The sequence below is a fragment of the Labrus mixtus genome, chromosome 1 (genome assembly GCF_963584025.1).
Source record: "Labrus mixtus chromosome 1, fLabMix1.1, whole genome shotgun sequence".
In the NCBI taxonomy this organism is placed as follows: domain Eukaryota; kingdom Metazoa; phylum Chordata; class Actinopteri; order Labriformes; family Labridae; genus Labrus; species Labrus mixtus.
Window position 1 is genome coordinate 33,924,408 of NC_083612.1, and position 19,815 is coordinate 33,944,222.

A 19,815-nucleotide genomic window follows, 5' to 3' on the forward strand; every position below is an offset into this window, starting at 1 on the left:
GCCTACATTCAAATAAATAATGTGTAGCCTATAATCTCCATAGTAACCCAGGTTGCCAGGGGACGATACGAAAATTAAGTAATTCGAATAAAAACAAAATCAAAGTACTTTGAAACAAATCTCAGTGAGAGACAGCAGCAAATATTCACTGTGCTTTCAAAGTTTGATATTTTGGAGGATTTCTTGGACAAAGATCTTCATCAAGGACTTTTTGTTCTCCAAACATTGACTGAACATCATCACGAAGCTCAAGAGTGTCAACACGGACGACGTAAGATTGATTCTTTGAATAAAACTGTTTTACTGTCGACACGATCGTAACTTTGAGATTAAACGAGGATTGATTAAAGTTTATTAAATTACATTTAAAACTCACATTAGTCTACACATGACAGACGTTTCACACAAACTCAAAATAGTAACACAGTTTAATTTAAGGCTTCAGACCAGGTCGAGTTAAAATAGACAACAAATAAAATAACTAATGAAAGTAGACTAACTTTGTCCCAGATGTTGGACTGATGTGCGTTTGTCTCAGTTTTCATCCTTTATTATTTTCTCATCGTTAGGGTCTTAATTCATGAACTTTATTTATTTTATTTTTGTCTAGGAGAGGCCTAGCTCATTTACATGTTGTAGCCTAGTTCATTTTTAATTTACATGTTGTAGTCTAGTTCATTTTTAATTTACATGTTGTAGTCTAGTTCATTTTTAATTGACATGTTGTAGTCTAGCTCATTTTTAATTTACATGTTGTAGTCTAGTTAATTTTTAATTTACATGTTGTAGTCTAGTTCATTTTTAATTTACATGTTGTAGTCTAGTTCATTTTTAATCTACATGTTGTAGTCTAGTTCATTTTTAATTTACATGTTGTAGTCTAGTTCATTTTTAATTTACATGTTGTAGTCTAGTTCATTTTTAATTGACATGTTGTAGTCTAGCTCATTTTTAATTGACATGTTGTAGTCTAGTTCATTTTTAATTTACATGTTGTAGCCTAGTTCATTTTTAATTTACATGTTGTAGTCTAGCTCATTTTTAATTTACATGTTGTAGTCTAGCTCATTTTTAATTTACATGTTGTAGCCTAGTTCATTTTTAATTTACATGTTGTAGTCTAGTTCATTTTTAATTTACATGTTGTAGTCTAGTTCATTTTTAATTGACATGTTGTAGTCTAGTTCATTTTTAATTTACATGTTGTAGTCTAGTTCATTTTTAATTTACATGTTGTAGTCTAGTTCATTTTTAATTTACATGTTGTAGTCTAGCTCATTTTTAATTTACATGTTGTAGTCTAGTTCATTTTTAATTGACATGTTGTAGTCTAGTTCATTTGTAATTGACATGTTGTAGTCTAGTTCATTTTTAATTTACATGTTGTAGTCTAGTTCATTTTTAATTGACATGTTGTAGTCTAGTTCATTTTTAATTTACATGTTGTAGTCTAGTTCATTTTTAATTTACATGTTGTAGTCTAGTTCATTTTTAATTGACATGTTGTAGTCTAGCTCATTTTTAATTTACATGTTGTAGTCTAGTTCATTTTTAATTTACATGTTGTAGTCTAGTTCATTTTTAATTTACATGTTGTAGTCTAGTTCATTTTTAATTTACATGTTGTAGTCTAGTTCATTTTTAATTGACATGTTGTAGTCTAGTTCATTTTTAATTTACATGTTGTAGTCTAGCTCATTTTTAATTTACATGTTGTAGTCTAGTTAATTTTTAATTTACATGTTGTAGTCTAGCTCATTTTTAATTTACATGTTGTAGTCTAGTTCATTTTTAATTTACATGTTGTAGTCTAGTTCATTTTTCTAGTTCATTTTTAATTTACATGTTGTAGTCTAGTTCATTTTTAATTTACATGTTGTAGTCTAGTTCATTTTTAATTTACATGTTGTAGTCTAGTTCATTTTTAATCTACATGTTGTAGTCTAGTTCATTTTTAATTTACATGTTGTAGTCTAGTTCATTTTTCTAGTTCATTTTTAATTGACATGTTGTAGTCTAGTTCATTTTTAATTTACATGTTGTAGTCTAGTTCATTTTTCTAGTTCATTTTTAATTTACATGTTGTAGTCTAGTTCATTTTTCTAGTTCATTTTTAATTGACATGTTGTAGTCTAGTTCATTTTTAATTTACATGTTGTAGTCTAGTTCATTTTTAATCTACATGTTGTAGTCTAGTTCATTTTTAATCTACATGTTGTAGTCTAGTTCATTTTTAATTTACATGTTGTAGTCTAGTTCATTTTTAATTTACATGTTGTAGTCTAGTTCATTTTTCTAGTTCATTTTTAATTTACATGTTGTAGTCTAGTTCATTTTTAATCTACATGTTGTAGTCTAGTTCATTTTTAATCTACATGTTGTAGTCTAGTTCATTTTTAATTTACATGTTGTAGTCTAGTTCATTTTTAATTTACATGTTGTAGTCTAGTTCATTTTTAATTTACATGTTGTAGTCTAGTTCATTTTTCTAGCTCATTTTTAATTTACATGTTGTAGTCTAGTTCATTTTTAATTGACATGTTGTAGTCTAGTTCATTTTTAATTTACATGTTGTAGTCTAGTTCATTTTTAATCTACATGTTGTAGTCTAGTTCATTTTTAATCTACATGTTGTAGTCTAGTTCATTTTTAATTGACATGTTGTAGTCTAGTTCATTTTTAATTGACATGTTGTAGTCTAGTTCATTTTTAATTGACATGTTGTAGTCTAGTTCATTTTTAATTGACATGTTGTAGTCTAGTTCATTTTTCTAGTTCATTTTTAATTTACATGTTGTAGCTTAAATACACTTTTGAAATAAAGTTAGCTATATTTAAAAAGTAAACAGCATTTTAAATCTCCATAGTAACCTGCTGCATGGTTGCCATGGTGATAGACCAGATACGAAAATGAATTTATTCGAACAAAAACAAACTCAGAGACAGCAGCAAATATCCAAAGTGGTTTAAAAGTTTCATATTTTCGAGGATTTCTTCACAAAAGATGTTCATCGAAAACGTTTCTCCTCCTATCAACAAGTGTTTGAGCATGCAGGACGTAAGATTGATGATTTGAATCAAACTAGATCGACACGATCACACGTTTAAAGTTCAATAAGATAACATGGACTCAGAGGTTTTTAAGACTATTCACTTTTTATCACAAACAAATATGAAAACATGTAATAAATTAAATATTAAAACATAATAATGTTAGCAGCTGCTTCTGTCGTGATCTTTATAAAAACTAAATGATTTTAACTGTTTTCAAACTCAAATAGTCTATTTCATTTATATTGTGTTGAGAAAGAAACAGTGAAAGTAGTTCAGGAACTTCAAGTTTGATCCTGAATGAATCTATGTGAGTGTAAACTTTAATAACACATTAAACCAACAATATATAGATATTAAAAAAATACTTTCTACTGTAAATACTCATAGAAATGAGACTTTGAATCATTTCACGAAGAATTATTGATTGTTGGTCATGACTTTATAGTGTGAGGATGTGAGGACTTTATTTTTTTAGAAAACAGAGGTTTACATTTTGGGATTGTTTCTGTCTTTTAGACGAACCAGCAATTCAGGATGGCCTACACCCTGGTCCAGGACCCGGACTGGTCCAGCCCGAGGGTGATCCTGAGGAGGATCCCGTCTTCAGCCGGCTCTTCAGGAGGTTCATCACGAGGTCCCCGCCTGTAACTCCTCCTCACTCTCCTTCCTCTCCTGCAGAGGTAATTATTCTTTTGAACTCAACAGTTGGTTTGTATTTCATCTCAAGAATGATTGAAATCTTTTTTTAAACCCTAAAGTAAATCACTGATCCTTAACAACTTGAAGTTTCAGTACAATTCTTCTTTATGTTGACTTATCTTTTTACTGGTTAAAAACCTCAATTTATTTTGATTAATATTGTGTTGTGGAAGAAACTGTGAAAGAACTTTGGTTCAGATAATTCATTTTTTATCCAAAATCAATCTTTGTGAGTGCACTTTGATCTTTTGATAGGTGAAGCACATCACACCAACAATAAACATATAGGCTGACAGCCTGCCTACAAAACAATACAAATATGAATTACAGCAAATACTTGTAGAAATGTGTTTGTTTGAATGACTTAAAGGAACACTTATTGAATGTTCTTTATAACTTCAGACTTTGAATGTTGAAATGTTGGTTTGTTTCTGTCTTTAGTGCTCCCACTGGACTGTCCACGACCCGGATCAGACCAGTCTGAGGGTCCCTGCAGCAGCCAGCTCTCCAGAACCGTCTCCACCCAGGTCCCCTTCTGTTTCTCCTCCTGCCTGTCCCTCTAACTGCTTGATCCTTGACGTCCTTCAAGTAAGCTCCTCCTCTTCTTCCTCCTCTTCCTCCTCTTCCTCCTCCTCCCCTCCTCCCCTCCGTCCTCTCCCTCCTTCTCTCCCTCCTCTCCCTCCTTCTCTCCCTCCTCTTCCTCCTTCCCCCTCCTCTTCCTCCTTCCCCCTCCTCCCCTCCTCCCCTGCCTTCTCTTTCTCCTCCTCTCCCTCCTCTTCCTCCTCCTCCCCTCCTCCCCTCCGTCCTCTCCCTCCTCCACTCCCTCCTCTCCCTCCTTCTCTCCCTCCTCTCCCTCCTCCTCTCCCTCCTCTCCCTCCTTCTCTCCCTCCTCTTCCTCCTCCCCTGCCTCCTCTTTCTCCTTCTCTCTCCTCTTGTTACTCCGTCCTCTACTCCACCCTTCTCTCCCTCCTCACCTCCCTCCTCCCCTCCTTCCTCTCCCTCCTTCTCTCCCTCCTCTTCCTCCTCCCCCCTCCTCCTTCTCTTCATCAGAAGAGACCGGCTGCACGGGCGGCCTCAATGGAAGCGTCATCTTCCTCCTCTCGCTCCTCCCCTCCCTCCTCTCCCTCCTTCTCTCCCTCCTCTTCCTGCTCCTCCTCTTCCTGCTCTACCTCCTTCTCTCCCTCCTCTCCCTCCTCTCCCTCCCTCCTCTCCCTCCTCTCCCTCCCTCTCTCCCTCCTCTCCATCCTCTCCCTCCCCCCCTCTTCTCGCTCCTCCTCTGTTAGGCATCATCAGAAGAGACCGGCTGTACGGGCGGAAGGAGAGACTCCACGGAAGCGTCCTCCCTCCTCTCCCTCCTTCTCTCCCTCCTCTTCTTGATCCTCCTCTTCCTCCTCTACCTCCTTCTCTCCCTCTTCTCTACCTCCATCTCTCCCTCCTCTCCCTCCTCTACCTCCTTCTCTCCCTCCTCTCCCTCCTTCTCTCCCTCCTCCTCCTCCTGTCCCTCTTTCTCCCCCTCCTCTCCTTCCTCCTCCTCCTCTCCCTCTTTCTCCCCCTCCTCTCCATGCTTCTCTCCCTCCTCTTCTCTCCCTCCTCTCCCTCCTTCTCTCCCTCCTCCTCCTCCTCTCCCTCTTCCTCCCCCTCCTCTCCCTGCTTCTCTCCCTCCTCTCCCTCCTTCTCTCCCTCCTCTTCTTGCTCCTCCTCTTCCTCCTCTACCTCCTTCTCTCCCTCCTCTTCTTGATCGTCCTCTTCCTCCTCTACCTCCTTCTCTCCCTCCTCTACCTCCTTCTCTCCCTCCTCTCCATCCTTGTCTCCCTCCTCTTTTTGCTCCTCCTCTTCCTCCTCTACCTCCTTCTCTCCCTCCTCTACCTCCTCCTCTCCCTCCTCTCCCTCCTTGTCTGCCTCCTCTTTTTGCTCCTCCTCTCCCTCCTCTACCTCCTTCTCTCCCTCCTCTACCTCCTCCTCTCCCTCCTCTCCCTCCTCTCCCTCCTTCTCTCCCTTCTCTCCCTCCTCCTCTCCCTCCTCTCACTCCTTCTCTCCCTCCACTTCTTGCTCCTCCTCTCCCTCCTCTCCCTCCTCTCCCTCCTTCTCTCCCTCCTCTTCTTGCTCCTCCTCTCCCTCCTTTACCTCATTCTCTCCCTCCTTCTCTCCTTCCTCCTCCTCTACCTCCTTCTCTCCCTCCTCTCCCTCCTCTCCCTCCTCTCCCTTCTTCTCTCCCTCCTCCTCCTCTCCCTCTTTCTCTCCCTCCTTCTCTCCATCCTCTTCTTGCTCATCCTCTCCCTCCTTTACCTCATTCTCTCCCTCCTTCTCTCCTTCCTCCTCCTCTACCTCCTTCTCTCCCTCCTCTCCCTCCTCTCCCTTCTTCTCTCCCTCCTCCTCCTCTCCCTCTTTCTCTCCCTCCTTCTCTCCATCCTCTTCTTGCTCATCCTCTCCCTCCTTTACCTCATTCTCTCCCTCCTTCTCTCCTTCCTCCTCCTCTACCTCCTTCTCTCCCTCCTCTCCCTCCTCTCCCTTCTTCTCTCCCTCCTCCTCCTCTCCCTCTTTCTCTCCCTCCTTCTCTCCATCCTCTTCTTGCTCCTCCTCTACCTCCTCTTCCTCCTTCCCCCTCCTCCCCTCCTCCCCTGCCTTCTCTTTCTCCTCCTCTCCCTCCTCTTCCTACTCCCTCCTCCTTCTCTCCCTCCTCCCCTCCCTCCTCCACTCCCTCCTTCTCTCCCTCCTCCCCTCCCTCCTCTCCCTCCTCCTCTCTCTCCTCTCCCTCCTCTACCTCCTTCTCTCCCTCCTCTCCCTCCTCTCCCTTCTTCTCTCCCTCCTCCTCCTCTCCCTCTTTCTCCCCCTCCTCCCCTCCTCCCCTGCCTTCTCTTTCTCCTCCTCTCCCTCCTCTTCCTACTCCCTCCTCCTTCTCTCCCTCCTCCCCTCCCTATTTCTCTTGTTACTCCGTCCTCTACTCCGCTCTTCTCTCCCTCCTCACCTCCCTCCTCCCCTCCTTCCTCTCCCTCCTTCTCTCCCTCCTCTTCCTCCTCCCCCCTCGTCCCCTCCTCCCCTCCTCCCCTGCCTCCTCTTTCTCCTTCTCTTGTTCCTCTTGTTCCTCCTCCCTCCTCCTTCTCTTCATCAGAAGAGACCGGCTGCACGGGCGGAAGTAGAGACTCAACGGAAGCGTCAACTTCCTCCTCTCGCTCCTCCCCTCCCTCCTCTACCTCCTTCTCTCCCTCCTCTCCCTCCTTGTCTCCCTCCTCTTCTTGCTCCTCATCTTCCTCCTCTACCTCCTTCTCTCCCTCCTCCTCTCCCTCCTCTACCTCCTTCTCTCCCTCCTCTCCCTCCTTCTCTCCCTCCTCTCCCTCCTTCTCTCCCTCCTCTCCCTCCTTGTCTCCCTCCTCTTCTTGCTCCTCCTCTTCCTCCTCTACCTCCTTCTCTCCCTCCTCTCCCTCCTTCTCTCCCTCCTCTTCTTGCTCCTCCTCTTCCTCCTCTCCCTCCTCTCCCTCCTCTACCTCCTTCTCTCCCTCCTCTACCTCCTCCTCTTCCTCCTCTACCTCCTTCTCTCCCTCCTCTCCCTCCTTCTCTCCCTCCTCTACCTCCTTCTCTCCCTACTCTCCCTCCTCTCTCTCCTCCTCCTCTTCTCCCTCCTCTCCCTCCTCCTCCTTCTCTCCCTCCTCTCCCTCCTCTACCTCCTCTACCTCCTTCTCTCCCTCCTCTCCCTCCTCTCCCTCCTCCACCTCCTCCTCTCCCTCCTCTCCCTCCTCTACCTCTTCTCGCTCCTCCTCTCCCTCCTCTCCCTCCCCCCTCCCCCTCCCCCTCTTCTCGCTCCTCCTCTATTAGGCATCAAGTTAAGTTCAGATAAGTTCAGATAAGTTAAGTTTAGATAAGTTCAGATAAGTTAAGTTTAGATACGTTTAGATAAGTTAAGTTAAGTTCAGATAAGTTAAGTTTAGATAAGTTAAGTTAAGTTCAGATAAGTTAAGTTTAGATAAGTTTAGATAAGTTAAGTTCAGATAAGTTAAGTTTAGATAAGTTTAGATAAGTTAAGTTCAGATAAGTTCAGATAAGTTAAGTTTAGATAAGTTAAGTTCAGATAAGTTCAGATAAGTTAAATTTAGTTAAGTTTAGATAAGTTAAGTTCAGATAAGTTAAGTTTAGTTAAGTTTAGATAAGTGAAGTTCAGATAAGTTCAGATAAGTTAAGTTCAGATAAGTTAAGTTCAGATAAGTTCAGATAAGTTAAGTTCAGATAAGTTCAGATAAGTTAAGTTCAGATAAGTTTAGATAAGTTAAGTTCAGATAAGTTCAGATAAGTTAAGTTTAGATAAGTTCAGATAAGTTAAGTTTAGATACGTTTAGATAAGTTAAGTTAAGTTTAGATAAGTTAAGTTCAGATAAGTTCAGATAAGTTAAGTTTAGATAAGTTCAGATAAGTTAAGTTTAGATACGTTTAGATAAGTTAAGTTAAGTTTAGATAAGTTAAGTTCAGATAAGTTCAGATAAGTTAAGTTTAGATAAGTTTAGATAAGTTAAGTTCAGATAAGATATTCTTGCAGACTAAGGTTGTGATGTGTGATGTAGTTTTCTCTCTTTAGCTCTTTGGGCACTTCCTGTTTGGTCTGATGACTTGGCATTTGATAACATCTCGCTCCTCTTTAGCTCCACCCTCTCCTCCAAATATGGTCACAGAAGAAAAAGTTGAATTTCAAAAATATATTTCAGCATTATAATGATCATCTCCAGCATACGTCGTGGTTCTCATGTAGCGCTCCTCCTCAGCTCCTCTCTCTCCTCAAAACATGTTCACCTGTGGCTCCAGGTAACAAAAGGCTTAAAAAGACAACAAACCAAAGTTTACATCACAGTGGATACATCCATTTTAACGCTCTATGGTTGTGATGTGCTGTGATGTTATAACTCTTCTATAATGTGAAGAAAACTAGCTGTTTTAGCAGCTATTGAATTAATAAGAGGTCCTGACTGACATCTTCATTTGCTAACTTCTTGCTCCTCACCAGCTCCTCCTCTCCTCCAAAAATCACAAAAATGTGAAAATGAAAGACCCAGGATTTCATTGAATTATTTAAACACTGTGCTCATGGTATTAGTGTCTTTACTCACTGTACCTGGTATATTATGTTGTTCTGTGTTTTAACACTGTGCTCATGGTATCAGTGTCTTTACTCACTGTACCTGGTATATTATGTTGTTCTGTGTTTTAACACTGTGCTCATGGTATCAGTGTCTTTACTCACTGTACCTGGTATATTGTGTCGTTCTGTGTTTTAACACTGTTACATTGTGTGGTCGTACAACTTGTCTTCGCTCCTCTTCAGCTCCACCGTCGTATTCAAACATGGTCACCTCCGTCTCCAGGTAACAAAAGGCTTTGACATGTCAACAAAATAATGAGTTCTATTACAGTGGGATCATCTATTCACTTAACAAATCTGTGGTTGTGATGTCATATTTTGTTATCACTATCTTTAGGCAGCTAATGAGTTAGCCACATGCTAAATAAGCATTTGCTAACCTCTGCTCCTCTCCAGCTCCTCCTCCAGCATTATATTGAACATCTCCTGCACAAAGTTGTTCTCATGTAGCGCTCCTCCTCAGCTCCACCCTCTCCTCAAGTCACCTGTGGCTCCAGGTAACAAACACTTCCAAAAGGCAACAAAAGCGAGGGTTATATCACAGTGTTTACGTCAATTTTACAGTCTGGTTGTGATGTGTTTGTGATGTTATCACCTACTATGACTTAATGTAGAAACTCATTCTGGAAACTAGCTGTTTGAGCAGCTAAAGAATTGATAAGAAGTAAGGATTTTTGGTCTGATAACTTTGCTAACTTCCTGCTCCTCTCAAGCTCCTCCTCCTCATGTCCAAATATGGTCGCATCAGAAATAACTTGAAATGAAACTAAAACCTGAATATGAAGTATGATAGAAACATAAGCTAAATGTACCTGGCTTGTTACATTGTTTGAATTGTAATGGCTCTTGCATGGTTATCAGGATTGTGTGATGAGAAACCTGTTACTTTTAGTTCCTGGTACCTGACATTCTCCTGCTGCTCTAACCTTTGAAATGAATGTGGGTAAGGGGCAAGTCTGCTGTTTTATGAACTCTTGCATCTTAGATAACTTCAGTCTCATACTACATTAATGTCATGAACATTGTGTTTACTAGCTATTTGTCCAGACTGTTTGGTTATCTGGTCTCTTCTTGTATTGGCATTTGGTTCTAATGCACCTGTGTCTCCAGGTAACAACGGGCTTTAAAAAGGCAACAAACCAATGAGTTATATCACAGTGACAGCATCTATTCATGTTATTATGAACTTCTGGTTGCTCTCGCTGTAGGCACATATCAGTGTGTTTACTCACTGAACATGAATCTTGTTAAGTGTTTGTCATTTATTGTTGCAGCTCTTGTTTGAGATTGACTTATTACTGTTGTCGACTTATTCAGTCAGAAAGCTCCCTCACCAGCTCATCAACTAACAACGGGCTCAGACTGTCTGATAACTTTTTGATACGTTTCTGTTGGTAACCTCTTGCTCCTCTTCGACTCCTCCTCTCATCCAAATACGGGAAACTCTGGCTCTTAAGACCTTAACAATAGAAAACTGGAAACTTGAAAACATAGTCAGGGCATATTAATGTGATGTTGTGATTTTTTCAGATTTGATGTTTTTTCACATGATGTTGTGTTAATGTGTAAATATGTAATGTTGTGTTATATTACGTCATGTGTTGTCTTGTATTTTGTTGTGTTGTTGTTAGATTTTTTTCAGATATTATGTTTATATATTATATTGTGTTTATGTGTTATGGGATGTTATTCATGTCATGTGTTGTCTTGTATGTGATTTGTTTTGTTTTGTTGTGTCTTGTTGTGTCTTGTTGTGTCTTTGTGTGTTGTGTTGTGATGTGTTGTCTTGTCATGTGATCTGATCTGATGTGATGTGTTGTCTTGTTTGTGTCTTGTTTTGTTGTGCAGTGTTGTGTCTTGTTGTGTCTTTGTGTGTTGTGTTGTCATGTGTTGTCTTGTTTGTGTTTTGTTTTGTTGTGTCTTGTTGTGTCTTTGTGTGTTACGTTGTGTTGTGTTGTGATGTGTTGTCTTGTTTGTGTTTTGTTTTGTTGTGTCTTGTTGTGTCTTGTTGTGTCTTTGTGTGTTACGTTCTGTTGTGATGTGTTGTCTTGTTGTGTTTTGTTTTGTTGTGCAGTGTTGTGTCTTGTTGTGTCTTTGTGTGTTACGTTCTGTTGTGATGTGTTGTCTTGTTTGTGTTTTGTTTTGTTGTGTCTTGTTGTGTCTTGTTGTGTCTTTGTGTGTTACGTTCTGTTGTGATGTGTTGTCTTGTTTGTGTTTTGTTTTGTTGTGCAGTGTTGTGTCTTGTTGTGTCTTTGTGTGTTACGTTGTGTTATGTTGTGATGTCTTGTTGTGTTTTGTTTTGTTGTGCAGTGTTGTGTCTTGTTGTGTCTTTGTGTGTTACGTTGTGTTGTGTTGTGTTGTGATGTCTTGTTGTGTTTTGTTTTGTTGTGCAGTGTTGTGTCTTGTTGTGTCTTTGTGTGTTACGTTGTGTTGTGTTGTGTTGTGATGTCTTGTTGTGTTTTGTTTTGTTGTGCAGTGTTGTGTCTTGTTGTGTCTTTGTGTGTTACGTTCTGTTGTGATGTGTTGTCTTGTTTGTGTTTTGTTTTGTTGTGCAGTGTTGTGTCTTGTTGTGTCTTTGTGTGTTACGTTGTGTTGTGTTGTGATGTGTTGTCTTGTTGTGTTTTGTTTTGTTGTGCAGTGTTGTGTCTTGTTGTGTCTTTGTGTGTTGTGTTGTGTTGTGATGTGTTGTCTTGTCATGTGATCTGATCTGATGTGATGTGATGATTAATGATGTCACATAATATCAGGTCATGTGATGTGAGCTACATTTTGTTTCATCAAAATGAACTTTTTGGTTCATTGAATGTCCCAGCGTCTCTTTGATTCATTCCCTCAGCGGACAGGTGGGATCTTAAAAAGGTGAGTTTGATTCCTACACAATGTTTGTTTTCAGCATGGGATCCTTTTTGATTCTTTTTTTTTGGTTTTTTTTCTTTAGGAACAGGAGGTGAAATCTAAAGAAGACCTGTGAACAACAGAACAGAGGAGACAGGAAGCAGCACAGAGGACACAGACAGGATGAGGCTGAATGAACAGACCGACAACGAGAGAGAAGAAGAAAAGATGAGAGACAAGTGTCAATGGTAACTTCATGAAAACAGCTCTGAATATATAAGAAAACATGGCTCACTTTGAGGAACATTTCTCTGACATTAGATGAACTTCATTTGATTTGTGATGTATGTGCACTAAACCATTTTATTGTTTGTTTGTTTCAGCTGAGACCTCAAAGCAAACAGAGGAGTCCATTTAAAGAGGAGACGGACGAGTTTGGAGACAACAAGAGGTCGGCACAACATTTCGAATCAGCTGCAAAAACAGAGTTTGCAAATCAAATCTGAATAAATATAGATCCATGAATAATCTCTTCTGTCAACTGTTGGTATTTTCTCTTTATTTTGATGTAGGGGTCATTTATATATCCTTAATAATATCACCTTGTTAAGGAAAAAAACAGGTTTTCTCAAAAATGTTGAATATCCTGACTCTGAATTATTTAATTTGAAGTTTATGTTTTGCTGCTGTTATCATACCCAATATGATGCAATCCTGAAATCCAACAGAGGAGTTGATCAAATTTTCAATTTCAAGTACATATTTGAGATTGTGAGAACAAGGTGAGAGAGAGAGCGTCTGTCCTGAGAAGAGGATTATATGGATGAGGACTACACCGGGCCAAGGTGCAGCTCATTCCCTGATTACGACCCCGCCTTGACCTGAACCTGTAACAGAGAACAAACCAGCAGCACGGTGTGGAGGGCTCGTCACACCAGACATTTATTTTGTCTTTCAGCACTGCTCCTTCAATACAACATTTTGAATAATGACAATTCATTTGAGCTATTGTAAAAATGTTCTCCATGTAATGAGAAATCCCTGCACTTTAATTACCAAGGTGTTATACAAATGATCTTTGACTTGATGAAAGTTGACATTTCTCCAGGATAATGTTTCACAAACCGTTTCAAATCAAACTGAGACCTGAGAACTTTTCATATAGCATATAACACACTTAAAGACACAGGTCGTTTATAACATCCTTAAATCCATCTTTGGATCCAATGCAGTGAAACAAAGTGTTTTAAATGACATGTTGAGAATATTTGCTGCTGCAAAAAAAAGGTCTATTCAATCTTCAGGAACTCTTTTTAACAACAAAGTCAAAGAAATGATTACTCGTGTATTAATCCTGGTTTCTTTCCAACACACACAAAGATGTTCTTTGTGTTCAAAACAAATAAACTTCTGTAACAAATATCCCCTAGCTCTAATTTACAAGAAAAAGATTGTACAAGTCCAGGACATTACAGACCAAATGCATTAAAATGTGCAAAATAATGGAGAAAATGATCAATTACATGTTTACATGGCAAATAGAGGATACGTGTGTAAATGTGATTTAAGGAGAGGATCCAGCTTAATGTTTGGAACATGATATTAGGAAAGTGCATGTAAGCAGTAGATTGAAACTAGGACACAATAGGAAATAGACAATGGGAAAACATAACATAAAGAAAGTTCAAATTAAGAGATAAAAAGTCATGTTGGCCAAATGAGAAAGGCCAAAGTCAAAATAGTGTGATAAAAAAAGTAATTGAGATAGAAAGTCAGATTTACATCAAAATGTCACAAGTCATAATGTAAGACAACAACCATCATTCTGAAATTAAAAAAAAGTCCATCGCATGTCTATGACAGTGTCACAATATTAACTCACTACGGGGAAACATTTCCATCTTAAGCAGGGTCCTGTGTTTTGTGGATATATGCTGAATTTTGAAAAGGAAAAAGCTACAGTAGTTCAAATGGAATAAAAAGGTCCTTGCACATCTTAAAAGTTTGCCCATGAAGGCAGAACAGCAACAAGGCAGGACTAAGCCTTGCACACATGGGCAAGAAACTGTCAGGAAGTGGAAAACAAGGAACTGGACCCAATTGCAGATATGGAAGTAAAATATTTAATTAAACAAAAAGATTTAAAAAAAAACTGTTCAAAATCCGAAAAGGGAAACAAGGAGCCACTAGGCAAACACTGGGAGTCACTCAGAAGCACAGGTAAGTATTTTTTTTTTTTTATTATTATTATTAGGTGCAATAGCGTGACAAACTGGGGACATATACATGACAAAAAAAACAAACAGACAAGTTCAGAACAGCTACGACAAAATACTATAAAAAAAAGACAGCAAAATACTGAGACATGCATGAGCTGCATATGAAAATATATAAATCAGTATGAGCATCTATAAAGAGCTATATGTTGATGTTTTGAGCCGTGGTGACTGGTGGTCTTCTATATTCTGAAAAGTATCTTAAGCGATATAGGTATTATCTTTGCTATCATGAATGAATCATGAATACCCCACTGTGATTTCAGTGAGGTATGTAGTATGACACATGACATATGAATACAAGGGGGTTTGGCTACATGTTAAACCCATCCTACGATTTCATTTTTGTAGGAAAATATGCAGCAAATAAGGCGTTAGTACTTGGATTGGCCGGCTCACGGACTAATAGAGTTCACTGATTGGCTCACTTACAAACTCATCAAATCACTCAAAGACAACAACAGAAATTTAACCCTTAGAAGTGACTTGATGAGACAGCTAGATATGATTGTATTTGTTATATTTCAATCATCTTCTTTAGGCTTAAAATGATTTCTAACTATCTTTCAATAACTTTATATCTTGAGTTACACCTCCACTACATATATGTTCATTTTAAAATAAAGGAATGTGTCATAGTTAAACCTGGGCTACACTTATCATCAAGCAGGCGTCCTAAAGAAACATTATAGTGTTTTTTACCCAGCCATTCATTCCACTCTATCACAATCAGGTTAAAGATTTGGAAAATATAATGTTTTAAATACTGTTATTGGTGTGCAAACAATTAATCTTCTATAGGTCATCTATGAAACATTTAATGGGGGGCACAAACATGGCGTGGATAATGATTGTAGATGGTTTATAAACCAATTATTAATCATTGATAAAATATTAATTATCTATCTAAACATATTTATAGATGCTTTAAAAAGTATTAGTAAGGGATTATAATCTTCAGTTCCAACTTTATAATAACCATCTTAATAATGTTAATAGACACTTTATAAAATATTTACAAACCATGAACAAATATCTGGTCCATGTGTCTCTGTAATGTTTATAGATGTTTTATAAACCATCTCTTAAAGGTTTATAAATCATTTGGTCATCATTAACAAACACTTCATAAAATGTATGAAATATTATAATGTGTGCATCAATAAACTGTTAACATAACATACATTATAGCATTACAAATCATTAGCAAACATTATTAACTATCATTTAATTGTTAATTAACAGTAAATAACTATTAACTAATGGTTGATTAACTATCTATTTACCCTTTATAGATGATGGTAATTATAAAGTGTTACCCAACACTTTTATAAGTATTTTTACAGCGTTGTATTAGCACTTTGACATACTGTCTGTAAAGGATCTGAACATCTGCCACTGGTTTTAGTTGCAGGCCGTGTTAGAACTTGAACAATCTGAATTCATGTAGAAACAGAAAGATATAAACCTGATCATATGAAGGCTGCTGCCTGATCATTGTGTTTTTGAATATGCTGACTTAAAGGTAAACACTCCACAGTGCATACCTGAGTCAAACTGCTTCCTCATCTTTAGACCACAGAGGTGAACTTCATTGTTTCTGCAGGGGATACACTCTTACTCCACCCTCTCTCTCACAATAAGACAGTCATGTTGGCTGCAGATCATTCTTAAATATAAACTTTATTATAATCCTCACTGTTTTTTGTACATTTCTTTTACCAATTATTTCTTTAAAAACTCAGGGTCTGATTCAGAAAAGGATTGTGCGCCTACTAATCTCTAAAAATGAATCAAATTACATAATTTGATTTACAAAACACAAACAAAGGCTTAAATGCTCCCGTTACTGTGCTGCAGAGCAAACTGCGTTTCTGTCCCCCGGTGCTTGTTGCACATATTTAAATAAGCAGTTATGCAGTGCACAGAAAGTCCACCACAGGGCAGAAGAAATGCACCATAGGACCTGCGTATGGCACATCAGAAATAGCAAAAATCCACCAGAGACACAGATGTGATTTACATGGATATTCTTGCTAATTTGGAAAAAATTAAAGCAAGGCAACATTCAAATTGAAACTGAAACTTTGTTATTTTCTGGATTCATTTTTAATATGAAACCTGTTGTAACACAATAACACATTAATGATTGGATGTTTTCATGGATTACTTGCTCATGTTTTTCCTTTCCTTATTAATTTCCCCTAAAAACTGATACATTTGGAAAATAAATACAAAAACCTTTCTATTTTGGCTACTAAAAAAAAACTAACTAAAAATGCAACAAAATGATTTTGTTTTTAAATATATTTTAAATCAGTATATTACATACATAAATGCTGTAAATGTGTCAAATATGATACACAATTTATCATTGTATAAATGCAATGAGTATTTCATGTTCTTTTTTCTGTTCTTTTTTTAAAAAAGGTCCTACAATGTCTCCAGATTCAAACAATTTTCTGATAATTGTTTTGATGTTTGAGGACCAAAATAGTGACTAAGAAGGAGTTGGGACGGTGCACAATTCTTTTGTCGAAATGACCTTGTTCCTTTGATTAAAATAGACTGTCAGTTCAACAGCGTCCACCAGAGGGAGCGCAACACTTTGCTCTGTCAGTAGATCAGACTGATGACATCATGCCAGAAGAAACATGAGAGGCATCAGGCTAGATTCAATGATGACACCTGGGTAAGAGTAAACAGCTATGCATTTAAAAACATATGGATAAACCTTGATAAAAGTTTGAATTTTTTAAAATTAAAAAATCAACTTAAATGTAAAGACAACTGCAGCAAATAACTTATATATATGAATAAATAAATAAATACGTTGTTTTAACAATAAATATAAGATGAACAAGAAGCAAACAACTGAAACAAGACAAAACTGAAGCCCTGCTGTAAGTTTTCTTTAAATCTGTTTTCATCCAATTTTTTTTCTCTGTCGAAAACAAATCTCAGAAAAGAGTAAAACCCAAAAGGATGTAGGCTGGAGTGTTCAAACACAGCATGAGGTGCTGAGCAGCCTGTGAAAAAAATCTCTCAAACCGAACACAGACATGCTCTAAAAGCTTAGAAAAATCACTTCCTCTGCCTCCATAAAGCGCCATCTGTGGTCAGTTCGGCACAGATTCCTACTGAGCTCTGTGTGACTGCTGTGTAATCAGCTCAACATGTCGCCCACACCGTCTCAGCAATATGGAGATATGTTGGCCTTTTATGAATTATCATATCAGCCAGTCATCCACCTTATGTGACGGAGGTTTCTGCCTGACCACAGTACCAAGAAATACAACCTTAATTAACTGATTTAATGACATTCTTATGTCTCTGGGTGAAAGGTTTTTTTTTTTTTTACTTTCGTGCACCCTGTGGACACTACTACTTCCCTCCAGCTGAGATTTAAAACTCACCTGCCCATGAGCCACCTGCTATTCTCCCTGAGGACCTTTGACTTGGTTCTTTAAGAGAAACCTGAAGCCCTGCTCAGCTCTACGTCACCACATGAAAAGCCTCTGTTCTAGTCCTGCATACTGGTTGGTGACCGCAGAAATAGGAGGAGGCTCGTCTCCTTTCCATCCTTTCATACTCCAGCAACCCCTCACACTGAGCTAGCAAGTGAGTCTGCAAACCTATGATTAAGTTTAACTAATGTCACTCTTACATTTCCACCTGCCCATCATCTTTCTGTGTGACATGAAAGTTCACCAAAAATGAAGCCAAAACATTCAGAGCTCCCTCTGCTGACTGGTGTCTGAAGTATAGATTTTAAAGGCTTTATATGCGACTTTTTGATCCATCAGATGTCGGAGGCTATACTTGATTTCTATCACATTTAAGTGTGAAAAATCGCATATAAAGCCTTTAAGCTCCTCCATGCTATGAGATGGGACATGGGTCAAACGATAAAATCAAAATACATGCCAAATCAACTTTCCTCAGATATGGTTTCTGTCATTACAGTTAGTCTTGCCATGATAATTTATGTCCAAGGGCTCATTTTCTGAAAAGATTAACTCTAATTAGTCTTTTAATAACAACAAAAAAGTGGTATAACAACGAGATTGAGAGCTCTGTTGACAAATGTGGCAGCTGTGTTCACTGGATAATCAGTGTCTGACGCGATGGTATTTTGGCTTCATTTTTGTATGACAAGAGGAAATGAAGACATAACAATCTGTTTACAGTCAATGATCTTGACATGTTCATGCACTGGTCCATTGCTGATTGATGTTCCCTGATAGTAGTCCCTAGCACAATGGCTCCACCAGGGGCGCCATATAAGGAAGAAAAGTTAGGGTTACAGTCAGGGCCTTCCACTGACAGGGGCGCTAACAATAGTAGTAGTTAATCTCTTCTCAATATTAAATCCTTTTCATTTTTACTTAGGGTTATACATCTCTGGCTCCACCATGATCAAAGGTTAACTCTAAACCAGGTTTGGAACAACCAACAGCATTTTTTATGTCCCTGTCCTGATTAGAGACAGACAGAACAGACAGCTCCAATTGAATATTAGGATTCACTGTTCTGATTACACTTATTTGATATAGCTTGTAATTGTGTTTACATTTTTCAACCATTAAGCAAGCTTATTATGTAATGTTGTGCTTTACTTTCGTCAGCAAAGGAGTACCCCAGGGATCTATTCTAGGACTCCTTCTGTTTATATTAAATATATAGTAAACAGTATTTCTGCAACATGAGCATTGTCATACGTGTCACTGTGTTATGGTTCACCCTTAGCAGCCCCTCCCTTCCTCATGTATGTTGTTAGTTTTCCTCTGTCTGTCTCAACCCTCTGTTTCTCCTCCCCTGTGTGTCAGGTGTGCATGGCTGTGTGTGTGAGTGCAGGTGGGCGTGGTTTTCTCCACAGGCAGCCCAGGTGCAGACAATCAACCTCATCATCATCATCAACAGTTTATCTACTCCAGTCTTTCCCCACTCGTCGCCTGAGTATACAATATCTCTCCGTGGTATTATCCTCGTTTGGCTCTCATCTTTGATTATAGTTCTGTGTGAACTACTCCCGTATGTTGCTTGTTGCTAACCTCTGTGTCTCTCTGCCTCAGTGTCCTGTGTTTCGTGCTCGTGCCTGCCTGATCACTGGCCTGCCTGCTCGCTTGTTGTCGTCTCTCCCTTGAGGATTTTTGGACACCCGTTTCCAGTTCCCTTTTTGGCATTGTGTTTTTGTTGCACAATTAAAGAACTGTTTGGATTGTGCTTCTGTATTTGGAGTCGTGGTTTTTTGGTCCGTACTCGTGCCGAGTCGTAACACACTGTGTGTTATAGCTTTATATTCACATCCTTTTATCTTACAAAATGGAAGTATATGCATTCAATGTGATTACACAAACAGTACTCAAGAAGTATTACTAAAGCTGCTTTTACACTTACACAGAACTCCTGAAAAACTCCTGTTTTCGGGACTAGCTGCATGTGTGAATGCAAACAGCCACATTTTTCACTTGGCATTTATTCTTTCTCCTGCCAGCCCCCAAGTGTATTTTCCTGCAATCAGTTTTACGACCATAGACTAAATGCATGCGGCCGGTACGATCTCCATGTATGATATTAAACTTCTTTTATGTTTTCTTTACAGCAGAATGTTCTTCTCTGCTCTTTTGTTTATAATGTGATTCAGTCGAACTACAGGTAACATTGATTTAAAGGGAAATAATCTCATAATAGTGTTGTATGTTGCTTTGTCCACCTCTTCCTTGTTGTTCTTTTTAAGTCATGTCTTACCTCAGGAGACTTCTCTCCCTCCCGTAAAATAGGGATAGTCTCATGCTGTGAGGTACATGTGTGATGGTAGGTTTCAAA

The 19,815-nt window shown here is 38.7% G+C and overlaps 1 long non-coding RNA gene across 2 annotated transcripts; it reads left to right on the plus strand.

Annotated features, from left to right (window-relative positions):
* The first annotated feature begins 9,030 nt into the window (after positions 1 to 9,030).
* Positions 9,031 to 12,638, plus strand: LOC132980337 (uncharacterized). 2 transcript variants are annotated; one of them, XR_009674158.1, is made up of 5 exons: positions 9,031 to 9,098; positions 9,272 to 9,372; positions 11,688 to 11,734; positions 11,814 to 11,958; positions 12,094 to 12,638. It is a non-coding gene; the product is annotated as an uncharacterized LOC132980337 (long non-coding RNA). The 2 variants fall into 2 exon arrangements; XR_009674157.1 differs by lacking the exon at positions 11,688 to 11,734.
* Positions 12,639 to 19,815: the final 7,177 nt, after the last annotated feature.